The sequence below is a fragment of the Thalassophryne amazonica genome, chromosome 20, assembly GCF_902500255.1.
Source record: "Thalassophryne amazonica chromosome 20, fThaAma1.1, whole genome shotgun sequence".
NCBI lineage: Eukaryota > Metazoa > Chordata > Actinopteri > Batrachoidiformes > Batrachoididae > Thalassophryne > Thalassophryne amazonica.
In genome coordinates this window covers 64,811,786-64,834,186 of record NC_047122.1, presented here as the reverse complement: position 1 = coordinate 64,834,186, position 22,401 = coordinate 64,811,786, and the positions used below count along the sequence as shown (strand labels likewise).

At 40.7% G+C, this 22,401-nt stretch overlaps 1 protein-coding gene and 1 long non-coding RNA gene across 2 annotated transcripts in view; both read right to left on the bottom strand.

Annotated features, from left to right (window-relative positions):
* Nucleotides 1-22,401, bottom strand: part of khdrbs3 (KH domain containing, RNA binding, signal transduction associated 3) — a 216,221-nt gene that overhangs the window by 186,664 nt on the left and 7,156 nt on the right. The window lies entirely within an intron of this gene.
* On the bottom strand, nucleotides 11,609-17,019 carry LOC117501942. The gene is made up of 3 exons (XR_004558135.1): nucleotides 17,009-17,019; nucleotides 14,187-14,193; nucleotides 11,609-11,741 (listed from the first exon to the last, which is right to left on the bottom strand). It is a non-coding gene; the product is annotated as an uncharacterized LOC117501942 (long non-coding RNA).

Sequence of the window (22,401 nt, the reverse complement as noted above, 5' to 3'; positions counted from 1 at the left end):
GGTGTCTAATCAGCATCTTGATATGGCACACCTGTGAGGTGGGATGGATTATCTCAGCAAAGGAGAAGTGCTCACTATCACAGATTTAGACTGGTTTGTGAACAATATTTGAGGGAAATGGTGATATTGTGTATGTGGAAAAAGTTTTAGATCTTTGAGTTCATCTCATACAAAATGGGAGCAAAACCAAAAGTGTTGCATTTATATTTTTGTTTTGTGTGTGTGTGTGTGTATATATATATATATATATATATATATATATATATATATATATATATATATATATATATATAATTTGTTAGATTTTTGTGAAATGTCGCACATCACGTAAGAATGTGCAAGACGAAAAATGAATTCTGTCTGTCTTCAAGGAGTCTTAATTGGACTTTTTGGCTTTATGGCCTTCAGTGAAATGTTCATGAGGATGTGCATGAAGGAAAATAATTCTGGTCCAACATGGTCAAGGGGAGATAAGTGACTTTTGTTTGAATTTTTACACTAAGAGACAGTGTGTTTCTGCGTGCGTATCCCTCTCTTGTCCAAACGGCACCTCGGAATTGAGCCAAACCTGGCACACATACTTTGACATACGGGGAGTGACATAGCTTATTGAGCACTTGTAGTAGTAGTAGTAGTAGTAGTAGTAGTAGTAGTAGTAGTAGTAGTAGCTGCTGTCTCTTCTTGAGGTAGCTTTAGTCTCGCCCTAACACTTCACTGGAATCCAGTATAGTTGGGAGGTAATAGTTTTGTTGGTGAAAATGATGTTTTGATTTCTGTCTCTGAATCAAACCCACTCTGGGGCGAGTAAACAGCTCGTATGTCACATTTGCAGACCTGTTTGTTAATTCTGACATGTCATTACAAATGATTTACTGCCAATATAATAACAGTCAGTGTGAGTATACGTTTGTAAGCTTGATCACAAATCTCTTGTTGTTCTTGTTATGATCAAGATCAGAGGAAAAATGTGCCCTTGAACCAGATCCACACCATAATGTAATTAAAATACATTCTTGTCCTTTTGAGACAGCAAATGTCAATCCAAGATCTGCCGCTTGATCTAGATACATGCCAAAATTTAATCATCTCTTCCTTTGCAGAACATCTATTTCTCTGTCAAATGTCAGTGAAATTCATTTTTAAATACCCTGCTGCTTGTTGAGCCCTCACTTTTGATCAATGATTTTTGATCCTCACCTTTGATCTTGATCAATGAACTTTGATCCTGACCACGCCTTTGTCATGGTGATTGTTGAACTTGAATATGATGCCTGTTCTTGGATCTTTAAACACTGAAAAGCAGCTTATGTTTTCATTGTCACCTGTTTGTTCATATAATCACGGAAATTAGATCCTAATTACCGATACTTTTGAAATTGGAATAAGGATCAAAGATGAAAGCTCAAACATCAGAGATCAAGGGTAGGTTCTCCCCTTCGATCAGGATCAAACCACAAATCAAATGCAGGAGTAGGATAAAAGGAGTCATGATAAAAGTTAAAGGACAAAAAGCAGCGTCTGCAAGTTGATTTGGATAAAATAATTCAGGATAAAATATTAAAGGCAGGATAAAGAAAAGAAATAATAGACAAGAAAACATTAAACTCGGCTCGTCTCCTGTCTATCTTCTGGCAAACCACAATGGAAATTTCCCATCTTATTTTCAAGAAAATTCCTCTTTGTGCCACTACATGATGAAGCTGTATCACTGGTGATGCCAAAGACAAAATTTGCACAATTTCTCCAGCCATAGCAGCCTATAACTGCTTCAGAGTTGCCAGGTCTGTCTTGGTGGCTTCCCTCACTTGTCTCCTCCTTGCATGGTTAAAACATTTTTAAGAACTGCCTCATCCAGACAGATTTACTGCAAAGTACCAAAATGTTTGCATTTCTTAATGACTGTTTGGAACTATACACTCAAAACTCCAATTCTGCTTTGAGCATTACTTTAATATTGTGCTTCTGATACTTGAAATCATTGCATTCTATTGACTAGAATTCTGTAAGTTGAAAGAGCAAAACATATTTGGGTTCACATAATCTTTTTTTTATATAATTTTATTTATTTTTTTACTGCAATGAAGTATTTGCAGAGACGTATTCTCACAGAAAAAAAAATTAGAGGTTAATAACAGTTTGAGAATAAAGTATGAAAAAAAAAATTCTCCATTATAACTGTATAAAAAAGAAACCAAAAGGCAGAAAAGTAGTGGCAGCTGCCATAAATTCCAAAAATTAGTTTGAATAAAACCTATAACTTGTCATTTTTGAGTAACTAACCTCTCTAACCTCTAACCTTTTTTTGAGTTCTGCAAACATATTCATGTTGACAGTCGTAAATGTCCTCTCACGCTCTCATTAAACACGGTCGCCTTGGTTGAATTGTTGACTGCTGCCGTCAAAGCGAGGGCGACTGAGGCAAAGTGAGGGCGACAAAGAATGTTTGTAGTAGCGACGGGCTGCACAGCGCCATGCAGAATGAGTGACCTCGCATAAAGCACGCCGCTCCCTCGTGTTTGTCTTCTGTTTTGTAAATCAAGGCACTTTCGCCCATTGATCGTGAATATAGCGAGTCGCGCTCACACAGCCAACGGTTTCATTTATGTTACCAGATTACACAGTGTTTGCTCATGCACTCCCTCTTGGCCCGGCGTTTTTCTCCTCAGCTGTGGATTTTACCGCTTCTGTGCCCTCGCATGCTGGATACATGTCTGTCTAAGCAGGACCGCAAAAGCTTGCTAGACTCTGGTGCACTTCTGGTCCATGGCTCTGAAATGCAATCCGCCTCCCGCCTCCCCCCACATGTCTCCCCGGATCCTTGGATGCTTATCAGCTCCTCCAGGACGAGGAGCTGTCAATACAACAACCGCAGAGACAGAACATCGCCCCGTCCTGCTGCTGCTGGTATCGGTACAGCCCATCTTCACATAGAACCGATCCGGGGCAGGCGGCAATTAAAACCCGTGCCTTCCAGTGGAGGGGTGGATGCATAAGAACCACAGATCTATAAAGTTGATTTCTATCTGCTCAGCTCTTCAGGAGGTGCTGGCGTTGTGGATGGAACGCTCACTCTGATTACAATCATCTATGGCAGAGATGCATTACAAATGACACATGTCACACGTGTTGCATCTGGACAGTGAACTAACACATGGGCGAGATGCTGTTCACCACATACTGCAAAGACAGGTGGCTCTTCAGCCAGGCAACAACATCCACATAGCAGGGTGGGTATTTGCAATTCAAAATCCTTGTGTGCAGCCTTGTTGGACTGATCCAGCCCTACTGCGAACCTGGTTCGAGCATCCACAACGACAGATGTATTTATCACCCTGTGCATCATCGAAGTAGGAAGTAGGACACTGTTTCACTGGCATATGTGTGTCTGTGTATTTGTGGACAAGATAATTCAAAAACAGATCTCCTTCATGGACTCTTCATGGAAACATTACTTGGATAGATATCTAGAGGAAATGAGATTTTGGAGTAGTCTGGTCAAAGATGAAGATCAAGGAAAATGTAATCTGAAAGTAATACACTTTTTGTTTGACTTAACAACCAACATCCCTGGATAGATTAAACATGATAGGAATATTATTTGGACAGATACCTTGAGGTGATTCAATTTTGAAATTGTTTCATCAAAAGTCAAGGTCAAGCAAAAAGTGGTTAAAAACACAGTTTTTTAGAATTTCTCAACATACCAGACGCCTTGATAGATTATCTAAAGTATATATTGATCATTAAAATATTTGTGATTTATTGGTTGAGGGTTTATATTTCTTTGCATGCCATAGGAAGGATAGGATGTCTTGGCTGAGGATAGGGAAGTATGGGAGGAGCTGCTTGGTCTTCTGCCATCATGACCTGGCTAAGCAGGAGAAAATGACTAATAATGGTGTGATCAACATCTCATTTATGATGTTGATAAAAGTCAACCTAACAAACAGACGACAGTGATCACATAATGTCCAAATTTTTACAAATGATTCATAATTATCTGTTGCCAGTGAATTAGTATTATTAATTATTACCAGGGAGTAAACCTCCAAAGAAATCAAGATTCCAATTTCATTCTTTTATCAAGGAGGTTTATAACTTGTGATTGAAATACAGTCAGTGTTTGGACATCCCAATTTCAATTTTATTGTGCTTCACTATTAAAGAAAAGTCCAGTAAAAGCCATTTAATCAGCATTTTATATGCTGGCGTCATCAGCATAACAATGAAAATCAATGTTGTGTTTTTTGAAATACATACCCTATGGACACAATTAAAAAAAGAGTGGACTTCAAATTGAGCTTTGGGGAACACCACAAGAACAATTTGTCTGCCAGGGTGGGTGCCATCCAGAACTCTTGCTGGTTCCATGGTGTCATAGATGCGGCAAAGTGCTGCACCAGTGCAAGCTTGCAAAGTTGACTTGAAACTACAAATCACAAGTTGTGGAATCAACTCCAGTTTTATCAGAAAAGCACCTCATCATTTGCTCCACTTAAGGGTCGGGGGGGGGGGGGGGGGGGGGGTCTGAAGCCTGTCCCAACAATTATAGGGTGAAACATGGACATCAGTCTGTTGCATGGACACACATAAACAAACACATTCTCACACACACACCTAAGGGCAACTTTCACACATAAAGCAAATATGTACAACTCAGGGCAACTCCCGGCGGAACAGCACGTATGAGTGCACCATGAAACATTGCGCTGATGGGCAGGCATGCATGATGCCAGTGCAATGGTTCATGCATGCAGGAACACAGTGCTGTGTGGTTACACATCGCACTGCTGCTGTGAAAATAAAAAAACACGTCACCCACAAGATTCAAACCCACACTTTCCAAAAGCTCTGATTGCCAGTCTTGACCACTGAACTAAGATCACTGTCCTGTGAAGGTGCAGAAACTGCCTGATATCAGGAAGGACATGGACGTATTTAAAAAAAATACACACACACCATATAAAAACATTGCATTACATTGAATCCCTCGTATCAAGCAGACAATACAAGTATGATCCGTCTGTTCTTCTGTAGATGACCCATGGTCACAGACGTACAGTCGTGAAGTGACATGAATAAGAAGTAGTTCGCTCTTATCATGTCCACATGTGTTGGCATGTCTCCTGCCAGCCCGTGCATGTGTCCTGCCCGACACACGTGTCTTCTCTACAGCGCGCTGCAGGATTGACACTGCATCATATGGAACAGAGCTCATGTGGGTGATGTGACAGTCAGATGACACGCTGCGTCTTACAATCTGATGGTCTGTTTCACTCGTGGGGAACTTAGACAAATTTCACTGCCAGCATGACAATGATTGTCTACTGACTGTTGTCGTGTTAATAGTACAAATGGCCACACATTTTCCAGGTGCCATGCGAGCGGTGTTAGATGTTCATGCGTGTCACCTGGAATTTGGCCGACACCTGCTGTGAGAGGGTTCGATGGGCTCACACAGCACACTCTTTCAGCCGCTGGTGTGCACAAATAGCTGTAGCAACAGGTGTATGAGGCGTCAGAAGCTGCTACAATTTTGCACATTTTGAATACGATTCCTGCTTCATGCGCACTTTATGTTCAAATCAACCAAATTCACATTATGTGTCAAGGAGCCCTAAAGACAGTTCACCAAACATCAAATCAAACTGATCTAAAATGATGACAATCAAGTCTACATTTTGAAACTCTCATGGATTTGACATGTATGATTTTGATTTAAAAGAAACCAGTAATAATAATAATAATAATAATAATAAGCAGCAGCCTGTGGAAGAATGAGGTTACTGCATTGTGAACTTGTGCATTTAGTTTTTTGTTTTTTTAATAAATTCTTTTCCACAGTGTATATATTTTGAAAATGTTTTCTTCTCCCCAATTGGGTCCTGTTTTCAATGGAACAGTGCATCTAAATTAAGACTTGTCTAATTAAATATCTAATTTGTTGCTTCTTGGGAGCCATTCTGCACATCAGTCACAGCTGTTGAACAAAACAATAAAAAACAAGAAGAAGAAGAAGAAAGATTTTCCTGACACCACAGAAAGGCCAAATCCTTCCTGTGGACTAATGATGGCGGCAGAGCGCGACAGCTCTAACGAGCAGGCAGAGATGCACTTCCAGGTCACATTTTAACAAGCATCATATTGGGCAAATCCGGGCTAAAACTTTAGCAGCAACATGGCCCAAAATGACGCAAAGGAGCAGATCCAAACCATCAGTTAGATAATCTGGCTGACAGGAGCCACAGGATGGTTTTAATAGTGAAGGGAGACAATCGTTATGAGGGTCACACATCCCGACTCCAGCCCGTGTTTACGGTCCAACTGTAAGATTTAATGAATGTTTTACAGTTATTGTAACAACAGCACCATGTTAACATCATGCTTATAAACTGCTGCTGTATAAAATATATTTTGTCCTTTTTTTTTTTTTGAGGTGCAAAATAGACCACAAGAAGGGGGGTGGGAGGAAAATGTCACCGGGGGGATAAATAAATAAATAAATGTGAATACAATTAGGCTTTAATATGCATCTCTGAAAATAGATGGACACAGGAGACACAGCGAAGCGAGTGGCCCAGCAGGACACGGGGAGAGGTCTCCTACCTCAGGTGGTAAATGAGCGTCTCCTCGTCTGTCAGTGCATTACCACAACTTCCCCTGCTCCAAAAACCCAGAAAATGCACTTAACTCCCACTCGCTGCTACCCGACGGTCCTCACGCTTTAAAGATTCATCCCACCCACCGCAGCTCCCGTGTCAGCTTTCCAAAAGGTGAGCAGGACGCTAAAGACAAAAACACGCTACCAGATGATAAAAGCTCAGAAACTCAGTGGCCTTCATCCATTTCTGCAGCGTTAAAATGACACACGGGAGACGGATGCAAACTGCTCAGGTTTGATTTTTATTGCAGCAGATTGATGTAGGTGCAGCCAGATTTTCTGATTCTCTGTTAATTGCGGCCGTCGAGGAGATTTTTGCTGTGTGTCGTTATGTTTGTGTGTTGATTTTTTTGAGTTTATAGTAGAATAACTCAAACTTAATGAGCCGAGAAGGTTGGATAGCACACGGATTAATAATAAATTATACAGCAGAGGTTCAAAAAGGGTTAAGAAATCAGATATGTTGATATAACTCAGTTAAAATATTCCAAATGTGATGCAAAGGCTGGATCCTCCATGAATTAGATTCCATTTGATTCATCATGGAATTCAGATGAATTGATGAAGCCATGGCCATTTTTAAAGTGGTCACATTAGGTTCCATTTTGGTGTGCTAATATTCATCATCATACACAGTCCGTCAAAGTGATGATGACTGTTCCACATTAGTACCTGTGCTGATCATGCTACTTCATGGACGCCTCAACAGCTCTCTTAACGACCACTACTATAAGTGATCAATCCTAAATAATGAATAGTCTTGATTGCTGATCTCTGTTTCAGATTGTTCACCTTTGATCCTGGTCTTTGATCCTAATGACAGAGTGTTAATCCTGATCACAGACCTTTGATCAGAAGGCCCAGATCTTTGATCCTGATCACATATCTGATCTTGATCACAGAGCTTTGATCCTGAGCTTGCATCCTGATCACAGACCTTTGATCCAAATCACAGATCTTTGACCCTGATCACAGTACTTTGATTCTTATCACAGAGCTTTGACCTTGATCACAGCACCTTGATTTTGATCTTCGAGCTTTAATCATGAAACATTGCACCTACGGGCAGGCATGCACAGTCTTTGAGTTTTAGTCTTGATGTTTGATCCTAATCACAAACAGACAGAGCTTTGATTCTGATATTTGACGATCAATCATCTTTCAGCCTAGCCTTTTCTGTTGCTCATCAACCGTTAATCTTCGACAAAAGGAAGTACCAAAAATTAAACAAACACCAAAACCAGACAAGATCAAAATTGTCTCTTCACTTAGATTCTACTCTCATCCTTATTGCTGTTATTATTTAATTATTCATGCTTTTTGGTGTTTGGCTTTGATCTGTGCACTGTTCTGTCTCTCTGGATGTTTTCCCCTCTTTATTCTACCCCTCCGTATGTTATTCTAATTATCTATGTGATCCGGCTAATTCTTCCCCATTGTAAATATTCTCCGGTGATTTTATGTTGATGTTTAATCTGTGTTTGTTTCATGTAACTTGAATTCTTATTTCTTCCTTTCCGGTTTTATGTGTTTCCGCACTTCCATGTTTGCATGTTTAGAGGGGCCCGTCATTGCCAGATTGTTTTAGGTTTGTCCTGCGCTCTAGCATTCATACTACAGGGATTATTTCCAGTGTTTTGACTTCCCGTTGCACACCTTTGTGAAAGCCTGGAGTCACGATTTTTACGTACCATTTTGGAAGGTCTACTTGGGCTGAAAAGTTCTCATTACTGAACTGTGCCTGTTTGTTGGATAATGCTCTGCTAACTCCCTCAGAAAGACTGCTGCCTGTAGGACTGATCCCATGTGTCTAACCTGTTATCAAACCTGTTTAATCTGCTGCTACATCGGCTAAATGTTTTGATTTGCACTTTTGGGACAATAAACATGTTCTTGCTTTTCATTGGGGTTCTCTGCTTTGGGGTCCATAGCCAATCCCCTGCATATAAATCCTTTCCCTCATTGTTTATTAATCAATCCTGGTGTGGCACTCCTTTGCCCATATGGCAGACGGTACCTCAGCAGTAAAGCCATTTTTCCACCATGTGATTGTGTGTGTACGTACTGTCTCAAACATTCAAACACACAGTTTATATGGAAGTGTGTTTTCACAGACACACTGCTAATAAATGAGGTCCCTCTGATCGGTGCTGAACCTCTTCAGTCTAACGTGGGAGGAGTCACTGTTGAGCTGTTTTGACCACAGAGTCAGTGTAAAAATACTGCTGACCGCCCAAAGATGGAAGAAGTTGTTGACCATCTTCACTACCATCCTATGCACACAGAGGAGATTTTGGGTTCTGTTCCCTCTCCTCAAAATTGCATCCATGTCATTGTTAACTCATTGAGTGCCAGCCATTTTCAAAGTTCAGAACATCCCAGTTCCAGGATTTTTTCAGCATTTGAGTGTTTTTCAAGACCCATAGAAAATTGAGTTCTATGTCCATGTCAACAACAAACATACCACAAGAAAAGAAAAGCGAAGAAAAGAAATTGGCTCGATGACGCGTCTTTGTGCGCGGGGCGTTACTATCAGAAAAGATGCATTTTAGAGTCAATGCATCGAGTGAGTTAATGTTCAGTTGGAAGCTGTTGCCCAGCTTCAAGAAGTCAGGGCTAGACTCCTCCTCAAAGCCCCTCCCTGAACACCATCTTCCCACTTTCTGTTATTTGCCCTATCATGATGGCATCATCAGTAAACACGATGATGTTGGAGGTCTGGGTGGCAAAGCAATAGTGCGTGAACAGAGTACAGGATGGGCTCAGAACACAACCCTGTTGGACACCAGTGCTGAGTGTTGGTTTACAAAATGCAACAGAGTGGCTCCATGACATTTGTTAAACAGGTGGGGAAAAGTCATTGGTAGGTGATTTTAGCGGGGATGTGGTTTTATTTGTCTGACGAAGCTCCTCTATTGAAGTCCTCAGCAGAACTGCCCTCTTAAAATACCAACTAAGGCTAAAAACAACAGCAACCCAAAACAGTCTTTATTCACCTAAATTAAGAGACTTGCACCATAAAGCAGCCTTTTTATGGAGGCACCTCAGATGCCAGAGGAACATTTAAAACAGCAAAGCAAGGCAGTCTATTTTTTCCCTCTCTCATCCTCAGAACTTGTTGGGCTGGAACATCTGCTGCAGGTATCTGGATGACTCTGCAGGCAGCTCAGATATGATTGCATACATCTGTCACTCATATAGAAAGAGCTTCAATTCAATTAATCTCTCATTTTTTAATTTAATTTGCTTATGGAAGGAAGACGAGCTTTTCAACTGGGTCATGTCTGTTTCGTTATGGATGCACCAGCATTTATTTTTAAGTTGTTGTTTTTTTGTTTTTTGTTTTTTTTCATAAAGCATGCCAAGGAGCAGTAAAGGAGTCTGTATAAATAGCATTAATTCTCCCACTGCTGCAGCATCAGAAAGGTTAACCTGTACAAATATAAGAATGATGTAAAAAAACCTGGGGTTATGCTCTTGAGCCCGGAGTGTTTTTTTGCATGTTTTTCCATGTTTGAGGGTAGCTGTTAAACACAATATTGCAGCTAAGGTAGTATTTCCTGTGAGTGTAGGTAAATAACACCATCTGTTTTTAAAGCAACAGGCGCAGACAGACATCCTGCCAGGAAAAAAAAAGAAAAAAAAAAAAAAAAGCACAAGGTCCCCAGGCTTATCTCGGCAGAGGTGTGCTGCTCCTCGGCAGCAGCGAGGTGGAACGATAAACATAATTAAATTGAGTTGGATTACACAAAATGGATTGGATCAGTTGGGAAGGCGGGGAAGCTAATCCAGTGAAATCCTCTCTATAGAGGTGCCAACCCCACAAAATGACATAAATAAAGAGAAAGGCGAGCGGCGGCCGTCTGAAGTGAAAGTACGGGTGCAAAAAGTGAAAACAAGTAAGGCGTCTCATACTGCAGCGTATCAGGGATACTGGCGGTAAAAAATATAAATGTCAAGGAAAATGCAACATTATTATGACAGTGGAAATGGAAATCTTATTTAATATAAATTTAATGTTATGAGTGTTAGGATATTTTTGTATATACAGTATATTCAGCTTTGTTTCACAAACACAGAAATACTTTGTCTTCTGTCATAGCAGCATCAGATCAACATTAATCTCTGACAGCACAACAAAATGAGTCAGTTTTGATTAATGAACCAGAATGATTTTTTTTTAACTTCCTTTCAGTTGAAGAAGAAATATAACATGGCAGATAAGCGTATATATGGAAGATTTTGCACATTTTTTTCTGACTAACCCTATGATCACATGAGCTACATGCGACGTTGACATGCAGTTTGCTTTGTCACTTGATGGGTGTGTTGCCAGGACGTGATCACTCACATCTCTGCAAGATAAATGGACGGCATTTATATAGCGCTTTTCCATCTGCAGCAGATGCTCAAAGCGCTTTACAATAATGCCTCACATTCACCCCGATGTGACGGTGCTGCCATACAAGGTACTCACTACACACAAGGAGCAACTAGGGGATTAAGGACCTTGCCCAGGGGTCCTTAGTGATTTTCCAGTTAGGCTGTGGAAAATCACTAAGGGTCCTTAATCCCCTAGTTACTCCTGGTATGTAGTAGGCGTCTTGCATGGCAGCAGCCTGACATCAGGGTGAATGTGAGGCATTGATGTGTAAAGTGCTTTGAGCATCTGATGCAGATGGAAAAGCGCTATATAATTGCAGTCCATTTACCATTTATTTATTTACTCCTGTCTGATCTTGTTTGTCAACCTGTCTATCACCATTATGAACAAGAAAGGACTCAGAGCTGATCCTTGGTGTAATCCCACCTTTATCTTAAATGCATCTGACATCTGACACGCTATCCTTGTACATATCCTGCACCACCCTCACATACTTCTCTGCCACGCTAGACTTCCTCACACAATACCACAATTCTTCGCTTGGCACAATATCATAAGCTTTCTCTAAATCCACAAACACACAATGTAACTCCTTCGGCCGTCTCTATACTTCTCCATCAGTACTCTCAGAGCAAACAATGCATCTGTAGTGCTCTTTCATGACATGAAATCATATTGCTGCTCAAAGATCTTCACCTGTGCTATTATTATATTTTTGCCATCTGGCAAGGGGTGCTGTGACATCTGTTTATCCAGCAGGGAGCGCTGCAGCACCCCCAGCATCCCTGCTTCTCACGTTAGTGCCCCTTGTTGTCAACATGCAACACACAGTGAAGACTCTTTGTGTCATTTACTGACATGCAGGGTAGCAGGTTAACATACAATAGCCTAATTTCTCTCTGATAACATACAGACGTATCTGCTTGACTTCTGCAGCATCCCTCAAAAAGCAGAGAACAGCTCTCTAGTTTTGGGTTAAGGTTAGAGCTACCATGCATATTACTAAGTGACACGAAAGGGTATCTAACCCGCCACATACTGACACTTGGTCCCAAGGGTTCGGCATGAATATGTGAGACGTTGGGTGTCGGTATGTGTCATGTAATCATTCCTCCGTACAATAAAATCGCATTTTGTCTTCGTGAAAATAACCCTGGCAGCAGAACAACTCAAACAATGAAGATGCTTCACAAGAAACATTCAGATCAGATTTTTCACCTGAATTCCTTGATGTTTCTTATAATTCACTAAATTCCAAGAAATCTTTAAAATTACACTTTTTGCATGTCCCAGCGACTATTACCAGAGAAGACATCTGCAGAATTCCAAACACTTCCAAATGTGGAATATGTTCAAGGGCCCAAGAGAGATTTTTTATTTCTGATCCCCCAAAAAACACACACAAAAAGCTTTGTCACTGCAAATAATGAAATTAATGGACCACATGTTCAATGATGGACCATGATAGTTCCTTGAATTCTTTCAAAGTAGGTACATGCCACAAAGTTTCCAGTTACCCGAGCTACAGAACATGGAATTTTGTTTTTTTTCTTTAGATGTAGAAGGATTGTGGGATCAATCAGAATGTGATATTTTGACATGATAAACTAAAAAAGCAAACATCAAAAGCAACAGAGAGAGAAAAAGAAATCTATCTCCATCTCAGCATCTGTTGCTGAAGTCCAAATGTTTTTCTAGCATTACTGTACTGTAGGTACATCCAAAGACGGCACATCATGAAGGTGCTAGCTGAAGCATGTCGCAATAATGTCAGAATTTAATTAAAAAATTTACTGTAATCATAGGTGAAGTTTTATCTCATCCGTTATACCCACAAACAACCAACAATTTTGAGAAAATATGAAAAATTCATAAGTTGAAGAAGATTAATGAGACAAAAATCTGGAAAAAAGCAATATTGAGGTGAATGGTTTTTCATGATCACAAGGTCATATATAAAGTGCCTCTGTGAGATATGTGTAATAAATAAATACAAATCTGGCAATTTTATTATTTTCTTTTAATATTGCAATGCTGTTCTCATAATACTGCAAAAAAACTGAACCAATATGACACTGGAACTCATAATTTGTTTGATTAACATGGTGGCGTACTTTCTCTGTCACAAATCTTTTTGTATTATTATCATAATATTACACTTCTTATTTCATTAATATAACATTATTTACATTATATTCTGATTATTTTTAAGTAATTATATTCTGTGGCTTGGGCACCAACCAATAATTATTTTCATTTAAAAAATTCCTATTAAAAATTTGCTTCACAAATACTCACTTAAAATGTTAATGATTGTACACATAAATGACAAATATTCAACTTACGATGACTAAAACAGCAAAAGCAGCACATTTCAGAAATTAATTAAACACATTTATTTTAAAGATGTCTGACAGTGATTGATACACTCAACAAAAATATAAACGCAACACTTTTGGTTTTGCTCCCATTTTGTATGAGATGAACTCAAAGATCTAAAACTTTTTCCACATACACAATATCACCATTTCCCTCAAATATTGTTCACAAACCAGTCTAAATCTGTAATAGTGAGCACTTCTCCTTTGCTGAGATAATCCATCCCACCTCACAGGTGTGCCATATCAAGATGCTGATTAGACACCATGATTAGTGCACAGGTGTGCCTTAGACTGCCCACAATAAAAGGCCACTCTGAAAGGTGCAGTTTTGTTTTATTGGGGGGGGGGGGGGATACCAGTCAGTATCTGGTGTGACCACCATTTGCCTCATGCAGTGCAACACATCTCCTTCGCATAGAGTTGATCAGGTTGTCAATTGTGGCCTGTGGAATGTTTGTCCACTCCTCTTCAATGGCTGTGCGAAGTTGCTGGATATTGGCAGGAACTGGTACACGCTGTCGTATACGCCAGTCCAGAGCATCCCAAACATGCTCAATGACATGTCCGGTGAGTATTCCGGCCATGCAAGAACTGGGACATTTTCAGCTTCCAAGAATTGTGTACAGATCCTTGCAACATGGGGCCGTGCATTATCCTGCTGCAACATGAGGTGATGTTCTTGGATGTATGGCACAACAATGGGCCTCAGGATCTCGTCACGGTATCTCTGTGCATTCAAAATGCCATCAATAAAATGCACCTGTGTTCTTCATCCATAACAGATGCCTGCCCATACCATAACCCCACCGCCACCATGGGCCACTCGATCCACAACATTGACATCAGAAAACCGCTCACCCACACGACGCCACACACGCTGTCTGCCATCTGCCCTGAACAGTGTGAACCGGGATTCATCCGTGAAGAGAACATCTCTCCAACGTGCCAAACGCCAGCGAATGTGAGCATTTGCCCACTCAAGTCGGTTACGACGACGAACTGGAGTCAGGTCGAGACCCCGATGAGGACGACGAGCATGCAGATGAGCTTCCCTGAGACGGTTTCTGACAGTTTGTGCAGAAATTCTTTGGTTATGCAAACCGATTTTTTCAGCAGCTGTCCGAGTGGCTGGTCTCAGACGATCTTGGAGGTGAACATGCTGGATGTGGAGGTCCTGGGCTGGTGTGGTTACACGTGGTCTGCGGTTGTGAGGCTGGTTGGATGTACTGCCAAATTCTCTGAAACGCCTTTGGAGACGGCTTATGGTAGAGAAATGAACATTCAATACACGAGCAACAGCTCTGGTTGACATTCCTGCTGTCAGCATGCCAATTGCACGCTCCCTCAAATCTTGTGACATCTGTGGCATTGTGCTGTGTGATAAAACTGCACCTTTCAGAGTGGCCTTTTATTGTGGGCAGTCTAAGGCACACCTGTGCACTAATCATGGTGTCTAATCAGCATCTTGATATGGCACACCTGTGAGGTGGGATGGATTATCTCAGCAAAGGAGAAGTGCTCACTATCACAGATTTAGACTGGTTTGTGAACAATATTTGAGGGAAATGGTGATATTGTGTATGTGGAAAAAGTTTTAGATCTTTGAGTTCATCTCATACAAAATGGGAGCAAAACCAAAAGTGTTGCATTTATAATTTTGTTGAGTGTAGTTAATTAATGAAGTACAGAATGACGCTCACCCACAGAACAGCAGCAAAATATTACACTTCCACCGTAGCCTCAAAATGACACCGTAATGAACATGTTACTTCTCAGTCTGACAGAGCTAATAAAAATAAAACACTTTTATGATGAAAGGAAGCCATGACACAGTATGTGTGCAGACTGCCTCGAAAGACTCTATAGTGCCAAAAATGAATAAGCAATGAGTTGACAGCACCCCATCATTTGAAGATGTGGGAAATCACACTTCATTTTGCTCGCCGCCGTGATGACAGTGAGTCAGTCGTGTATGAGATTAGCCCCTCCTCTGTCTAGGGAGGAAAAAAAAAGCAGGTCGGGTATGAAGTATCACCTCATCTACAGCAGCACTCCTGTAACCGTTTATTTTGTGGTTTTCAGCTTCAGTTCCTGTTCCATTTTTCTCCTCCTCTACCCTCTGATTGCATTTTGCTTTCATAACTGACTTTGGTACAATCCCTTACAAATAACCTTTCCCCGGGGAAAGAGACTCTTACTTTGTCTACCAGCCCACTCTTAAGCTCACTTTCTTTTCTGTCCCTGTCTCCCCTTTTGTCTCCCAACCTGCAGCAGTGCAGCATGCACACGGTACAGTCAGACTAATCCAGTGTAATCCTGCTCCGCCTCAGGCAGGATCCCACCACGCATTATCCTCCAGTGAAACAATGATTAAAAGGGTCATAATCTGTAAAAATCTGTTTTTAATCTCTCGTTAATGGTTAAATGTGACTGGAGTATCATGTCAAAAATTTAAAATGGGCCAAAGCTCTTCTTGTGTGCACACAGAGGAACCCCCCCCCCCCCCCCACCACCTCCTCTTTGATTTTTAGATATTTGTCATAAAAACAACACATTCTAACTCTACATCATGACGGAAAAAGGATGCTGACCAAGAGTAAAAATGTGACGAGTTGGAAGTCAGGTAGCCCTGTTTAGTGACGGGAGGGGAGATGCGTTTTTTTTTTTTTTTAACGGCTGACAGAAAATTCGGCTTCACTTACATGTCATCAAGAAATATTTGGTTATGTTAAGGTTAAGGTCAGGGTTATGTTAGCATTTCACTGCACGTCATGTAGTGATGCAACACGGGTACCAAACTTGTCACATTTTGACGTTCGGTCAAATTGCGCCATTTGGTTGTGAGGCTGCACTGATAGACTCAACGTGTTGTGATGTGCCGATTAAGCAGTTTTAACGGCATCTTGAAGAAATCAAGTAACTTTTGTATCCATTTGATAAGCTATTTTCAACTTATTGTCCCTGCTAGGCTTTGGTTGTTACATCTTTGCCCACAGTTTTGGTGAGGACAGGTGTTACCACGTCCACTCACCCTGTTCTCACAAAAACACGGCTGTAAACCGCACAAAAACCATTTACATAAACTTATGCATATTATATTTGTACTTATCTTGTGCATTTCTCCACCATTAGGAGGTCATGATGTCACCAACAACAAGATGTGGTCTCTTGATTACAAATATTATTCTAAACCTAATGGTAACCCCACTTCTAACCTGAAACGGAACCCTGAAACATAGCCTAATCCTAACCTTAAACCTGAGGTTAACTTAATGCTAACCTTAAGATTAAGGTTAACCTAAACCATAAACCTAACCCCAACCTTAAATCTGACTTTAATTTAACTCTAAACGTAAGATTAAGGTTAACCTAAACCTTAAACCTAACCCCAACCTTAAACCTGAGGTTAACTTAATGCTAACCTTAAGATTAAGGTTAACCTAAACCATAAACCTAACCCCAACCTTAAACCTGAGTTTAATTTAACTCTAAACTTAAGATTAAGGTTAACCTCAACTTTAAACCTAACCCCAACCTTAAACCTGAGGTTAACCTAACTCTAACCTTAAACTTGAGGTTAACCTAACCCTAACCTAAAATCTAACTCGAACCTTAACTGAAACTAACCTTAAAACTGAGGTTAAGATAACCCTAACCTCAAACCTAAACTCTAACCTTAAACATTAAATGTAAAACATGGATGAGTGTGAACATTTGTACGAATTTGCACAAAATATCAGACATATGTTTTCGTATCTTATCAGACAAAATGCATCTTGACTCTTGAGAATATGTTGATCCATCACACTGTGGAACCACCTTGGGTCCTGGATGACAACCACCTGGGCAGACAACCAATTCCTCCCCACCTCTTGATAGTATCCATTTATCTGTTCCAGCCAGGACAAATGTGGGCATTCCATTGGCTTTTTCCAAGCACTGGGATCCTCACCGCTGCGGCGTCAGCGTGCTGGATCAGAAACCTGCCACATGTCCAAAATGTGCTAGTTTTGGGGTGCATCTGAAATCAGTAGTCAGTCACTATCTGCAAATGGTCATTTTTCACCTTCATAAGGAATGTTTCAGACACGTAAGCATCACCGGTTCACATCATAACTGACAGGTGCAGTGCTGCAAAAGTGTCACTTACACATCAAACAAAAGCAGTTCATAATTCAGCAGCTTTAGCAATAAATAATGTGCAAGTACATCCGATGAAAAATGCATTGTTGTTCCACTTTCACAATGTATTTCCCTCAGGGGAGACACTCTGGTCTGCTTTGCCCCCTCTTTGGGGAGCCTCATCCTTTTCTCTTACATTCCTTTTCTATAGATGTTACATGCTGATGAGCACGAAGGGAAACGGGGAGTTTTGAATAACCTCTAACATGATAATAGCTAGCAATTATATGTCAGCTGTTTTTAGAAAATTCTGCCCTATTGAAGTGGAAACTGTTCCAAAAACAGATCATCATCATTCCCAGTCACCCATAAGACAAAACCTGTACATACAAACATGCTGCGGTCACGTACAGCCATTTTTACACCGTTTTTATGTCTGTATGCATATGCGCGTTGATGTCGCTATGCAGTGCAACGCCAGTGGGAATGAATTACAGCCAGGAAGCTGCACGTAGCTGAATGACTTGTTATGTCTCCGTAGACGTATATATGCTCTCAACACTTTGCAAGGAAGCTGTAAGTCTGTTCGGATGGAAGCATTTGCCAAATGCATACATGAGCCACGGAGAGCTAAAGTACGCTATCCTCCATATAAGTCCTTTTGAGATATTTGGCCTTTAAAGTGAAGAGGAAAAAAAGGAGATATTTTGCAGAAAGTTATAAATGAAACCATACACCACCACAAGTTATACATCAGTTTTAAAGTATATAATATTAGTAATGCATACAACACCGTTATCTCCCAAATGATGATTTTGTGGGATTTAATGGTGTAATATCAAATGTAAATTAAATTTATTTTATTTTCACTGACCTGGTCCAGAGGGGATTGTCAAATGCAAAATACCCTTGCATAGCTTTAATTATTTTGCCTCGATATATAAATGTGACAAACTTGTGTGTAATTACCACAGTCACACATAAATGTGACCAAGCACATAGTTTGACAAGGTAACTGGACTTCTACTACACAGTGTGCAAAAAAAAATTATTACACCAGTAAATAACGCTTGCACAACCTTAGCAGTTTCTTCCCGGTAATGTCACAGTATGTACAAGGAGTTATAGACTCCAAGAAAATTTAAGAGATTAAAAAACATGTCAGCGTTTCAGACAGAAAACAGGAATTTTCAAAGACCACGGCTCAATGACGGAATATCCCGGTTCATCACGGACACCATGCTAGACCTAATAAGGCAAAGATTCCCAAAGTGTGGACAGCCCAGTGTGGCCCCCTGGTGGGTTGTGAAGGTACTGTAGGTAGCCATGAGAGGTCAGTAAAGATAAATTTTAAAAAGTGTTTGATTGCTATTCTTCACTTATGTGTCTACATTTTAGGTGGACACCAGACGGCTGTTCTAATATGTTCAACAGTACGGAAAAGGTTTCAGTCTCTGACTTTTAACACTGATGACGCCTGTTAAAAAAATAAATAAATAAATCCTTGTTTCTGATAATCTGACCAACTGTATTTCACATGCCTGACCATCGTTATTTTGCCACTTAGAAAAAAGCAGACATTTTCAGTGATATGACCGACCCAACCTATGACCTGAGCCCTATAATCTGAAGAACGGATGTGTACATTAAGAAAAAAAAAAAAAAATCACCAGTCAGCAAAATGAATGTTTCATCTCACCAGAGGACACTACTTTTTTTTTTTTTTTTTTGTATTGTTGAGGTGATGTCATAGACTTTTCCCAGCATCTGTCTGTGACCGGTCCAGATGAAGATTTTTCAGATTTTACAGCTCACACTTCCATGGTCTCCTTAACAGAGCCGTGGACTATCAGCTTGCAGAATCGTCCTCCCGTCTAAACAAGAGAGCGTTTTGCATTATTAAAGCTGCCTTAGCTGGCTGCTTTAATTGAGGATGCTCTTGAATATCCTGCCCAGCAGACAGTTTGTGGAAAGTCCTCTGCCCACTATGGGATACTGCAAGTGGAGGAAAATGCACATCTTTGGGGCATTTAAAAAATGAATACAGCGATTATAGTGGAGCTGCATGTTTTACATGAAAATTTGACATTAAGTCATGGAGCTGCACAGCCCATGACCAGCGGTGCACCAGGTGGAGAGTGTATCCAAGTCAGAGCAGCGAAGGAACTAGAAAAAGGACCTTGGTTTTAAAGGTGCAAGAACAATGCATGAGAACGCAGGGTTGGACTGTCCTTAAGAGAAACAGCAGCAGGTCACCACAGGAATTATAACAGCTTTTGTCGATCAGCGGAAAATAAAATCAACTATATTGATCAGTAATGTTTTCTTAATCATCCAGAAAACATTTCCATAAAATACTCCACACTAAAACAGCCCTGACCTGCTGAGGCATGACGAGACTGCTACGAGACTTCTGAAGGTGTGCTGTGGTATCTGGCACCAAGATGTTAGCAGCAGATCTGTGGATCAGACCACACGACCCTTTTACTGGTTCACTGATTTTTCTTCCTTGGACCACTTTTGGTAGTTGCAGACCACAACAGACCCAGAACATCCCAAAAGAGCTGCAGTTTGGAAATGTTCTAGCACAGTTATCGAGTCATTACAATCTGGTCCTTGTCAAAATCATTCAAATCTTGATGTATCTCCATTTTTCCTGCTTCCAGCACATCATCATCAAGGAAAAAAAAGTTAACTTGCTGCCTAATATATCTCACCCACAGACAGGTGCCATTGTAACCAGATAATCAGTGCTACTGTCAGTGGTCACCGTGGTAAGATTGGTGAATATAACCTCCATCCTCCTCTGTGGGTTTGCTGTCATCATGTGCTTACTTGCAGAATTTAACACAGACGACTTGTCTTCAGTCCAAATTTGCCATTTTATCCGCAATGAAGCCTGCATAAACCGGCTAACACCTGCAGTATCGCTGGCTTATTACTGGATCCGTAACAGACGAGAACATGTCCTCCACATCAGCAGTGAATCAATGCATCCATGTGACTCATCAAACAGGCAAATGAGGTGCTGTTAGGTTTTATAGCCGAGGTCTGCCTGTTTGTCCCGGCCTACATTTCACCTCCCGATTTCAGTGGGAGCTGCAGCACAGCGGAGGCACAGCTCGGTGGCAGCGGCACACTGGCCTGAATGCAAAGCAGGTTTTCCACAGCCTCGTGCTCACCCTCTCACAGTTCACTCCTGAGTTCACTGCCTCTCAGTCTCAGAGAGGTCTGAAGCCGCGGCGGCTCCTGCGCCACGCTGTTCCACACAGCATGTCGGCCAGCCGCAGATTCACAGATCATTATCACGATCAAGCACTGTTTCCCCAACAAAACGATATCGCTGCCTTTGATCCTGTGCCAGAGCTTATTTTTGCTCACTTCTGGGCATTCTAACCCAGGACTGCACTCACTCGGGGCATGCGGCGCTAAAAATACCTCTGCTGATGAGATGGAACAACACCACGGTGGGCCATCAAAGAAAAACTAAGGATATTCATCCAAGCCTGCTTCATCTGTGCAGCCACATGCACAGCCGAGTATTGTTTTTAGTTTCTCCTTTTTAATTTGTGAGTTCGCCCGAGCTGGATGAGGATGCTAACGTCACGCAAAGATGGTGCTGTGTTCACATCCAATTTAAAACAGCTACAGATGGATCTCATGTGCAGCTTTGGGGTTACAACAAGCAAACTAGACCAGAGGTTCTGAAATATTCAAACTGGGCTGCATGCTGCACTCACATCCTGCAGAAACAGAATACATCTACTATAATGTATTATTTTACATTCTGACTCTCAACTGCCTTTCTAAGATATTCACCCAAAACAGTCACTGTGCTGCTGCCCTGTTTGTTATGTGGACGGAGGCTTAGAGACCTGAAACTGACGTTAAATTTGGTAGGAGCTCATGTTTACATTGCAAAAAGTCATTCTGAGCATTATGCACGTTCATGAGTGTCATATTAATCACAGAATGGTTGGAATATGATTTGTTTCACCTTTGCATAGGGTGAAGGTAATAAATAAATTGTCATATTCTCTCCAGAATTTGTTTTGTTTTTCTATTTTAGACCAAATAAGTCATAATTATTTCAAAGTCTGGGAGCATGCACTGTTGTGCCACACACACCGTGCTGTCAAACCATCTTGGTTGTTAATTAACTTTGGGCATTTTTTATAAAATATTCTGATTTTTTTTTTTAGCTTTTTTTTAATGGCTCATATGCATTTATTGGTAAAGAAATTATAAATTATGTGCATAAAATATTGGAGTTCCAAGAATTCTGACAAGGAATTAATAAATTTCTGTGTGATATGACCAACGCTAAAATAGTGACACAGACATGTCACATTATTTTACATAAAGATAAAGAAAAAATGCTATTAAATTAAGCTTATTTACATAATAATAATAATGAATATAAGGAATATAAATCACTTGTGTATTTCACTTTGCACAGGTCCCAGGAACTTGGTGAGTTGCGAAGTGGCGAGGGTTCAATTCTTAGATGCATTGCGATGCAGCTGTGGACGATTTTAAGAACTGATTCACAGATATCAATAAAAACAATAATGATTTCATTAATATTAACTGCAGGTGTGGGAACTCGGCTGCTGGCCACCATTAATGATCATTTTTCGCATTCCTTATTCAAACCTGCGTTTCTACTTTTGCTCAAGTCACTTTTTGAACCAGTAAGGTAGTTTTTTTTATGTTCGTACATTTGCCATACGGTTTCATTATCACCTCTTTCTTTGAGACAGATGCACAGAGCAGCTGCAGGTTTCGTGTTGCGTGCATAAGGAAACAGAGAAAAACACCTGGTTTTGGACTCCGTGTGAGACACCACAGGA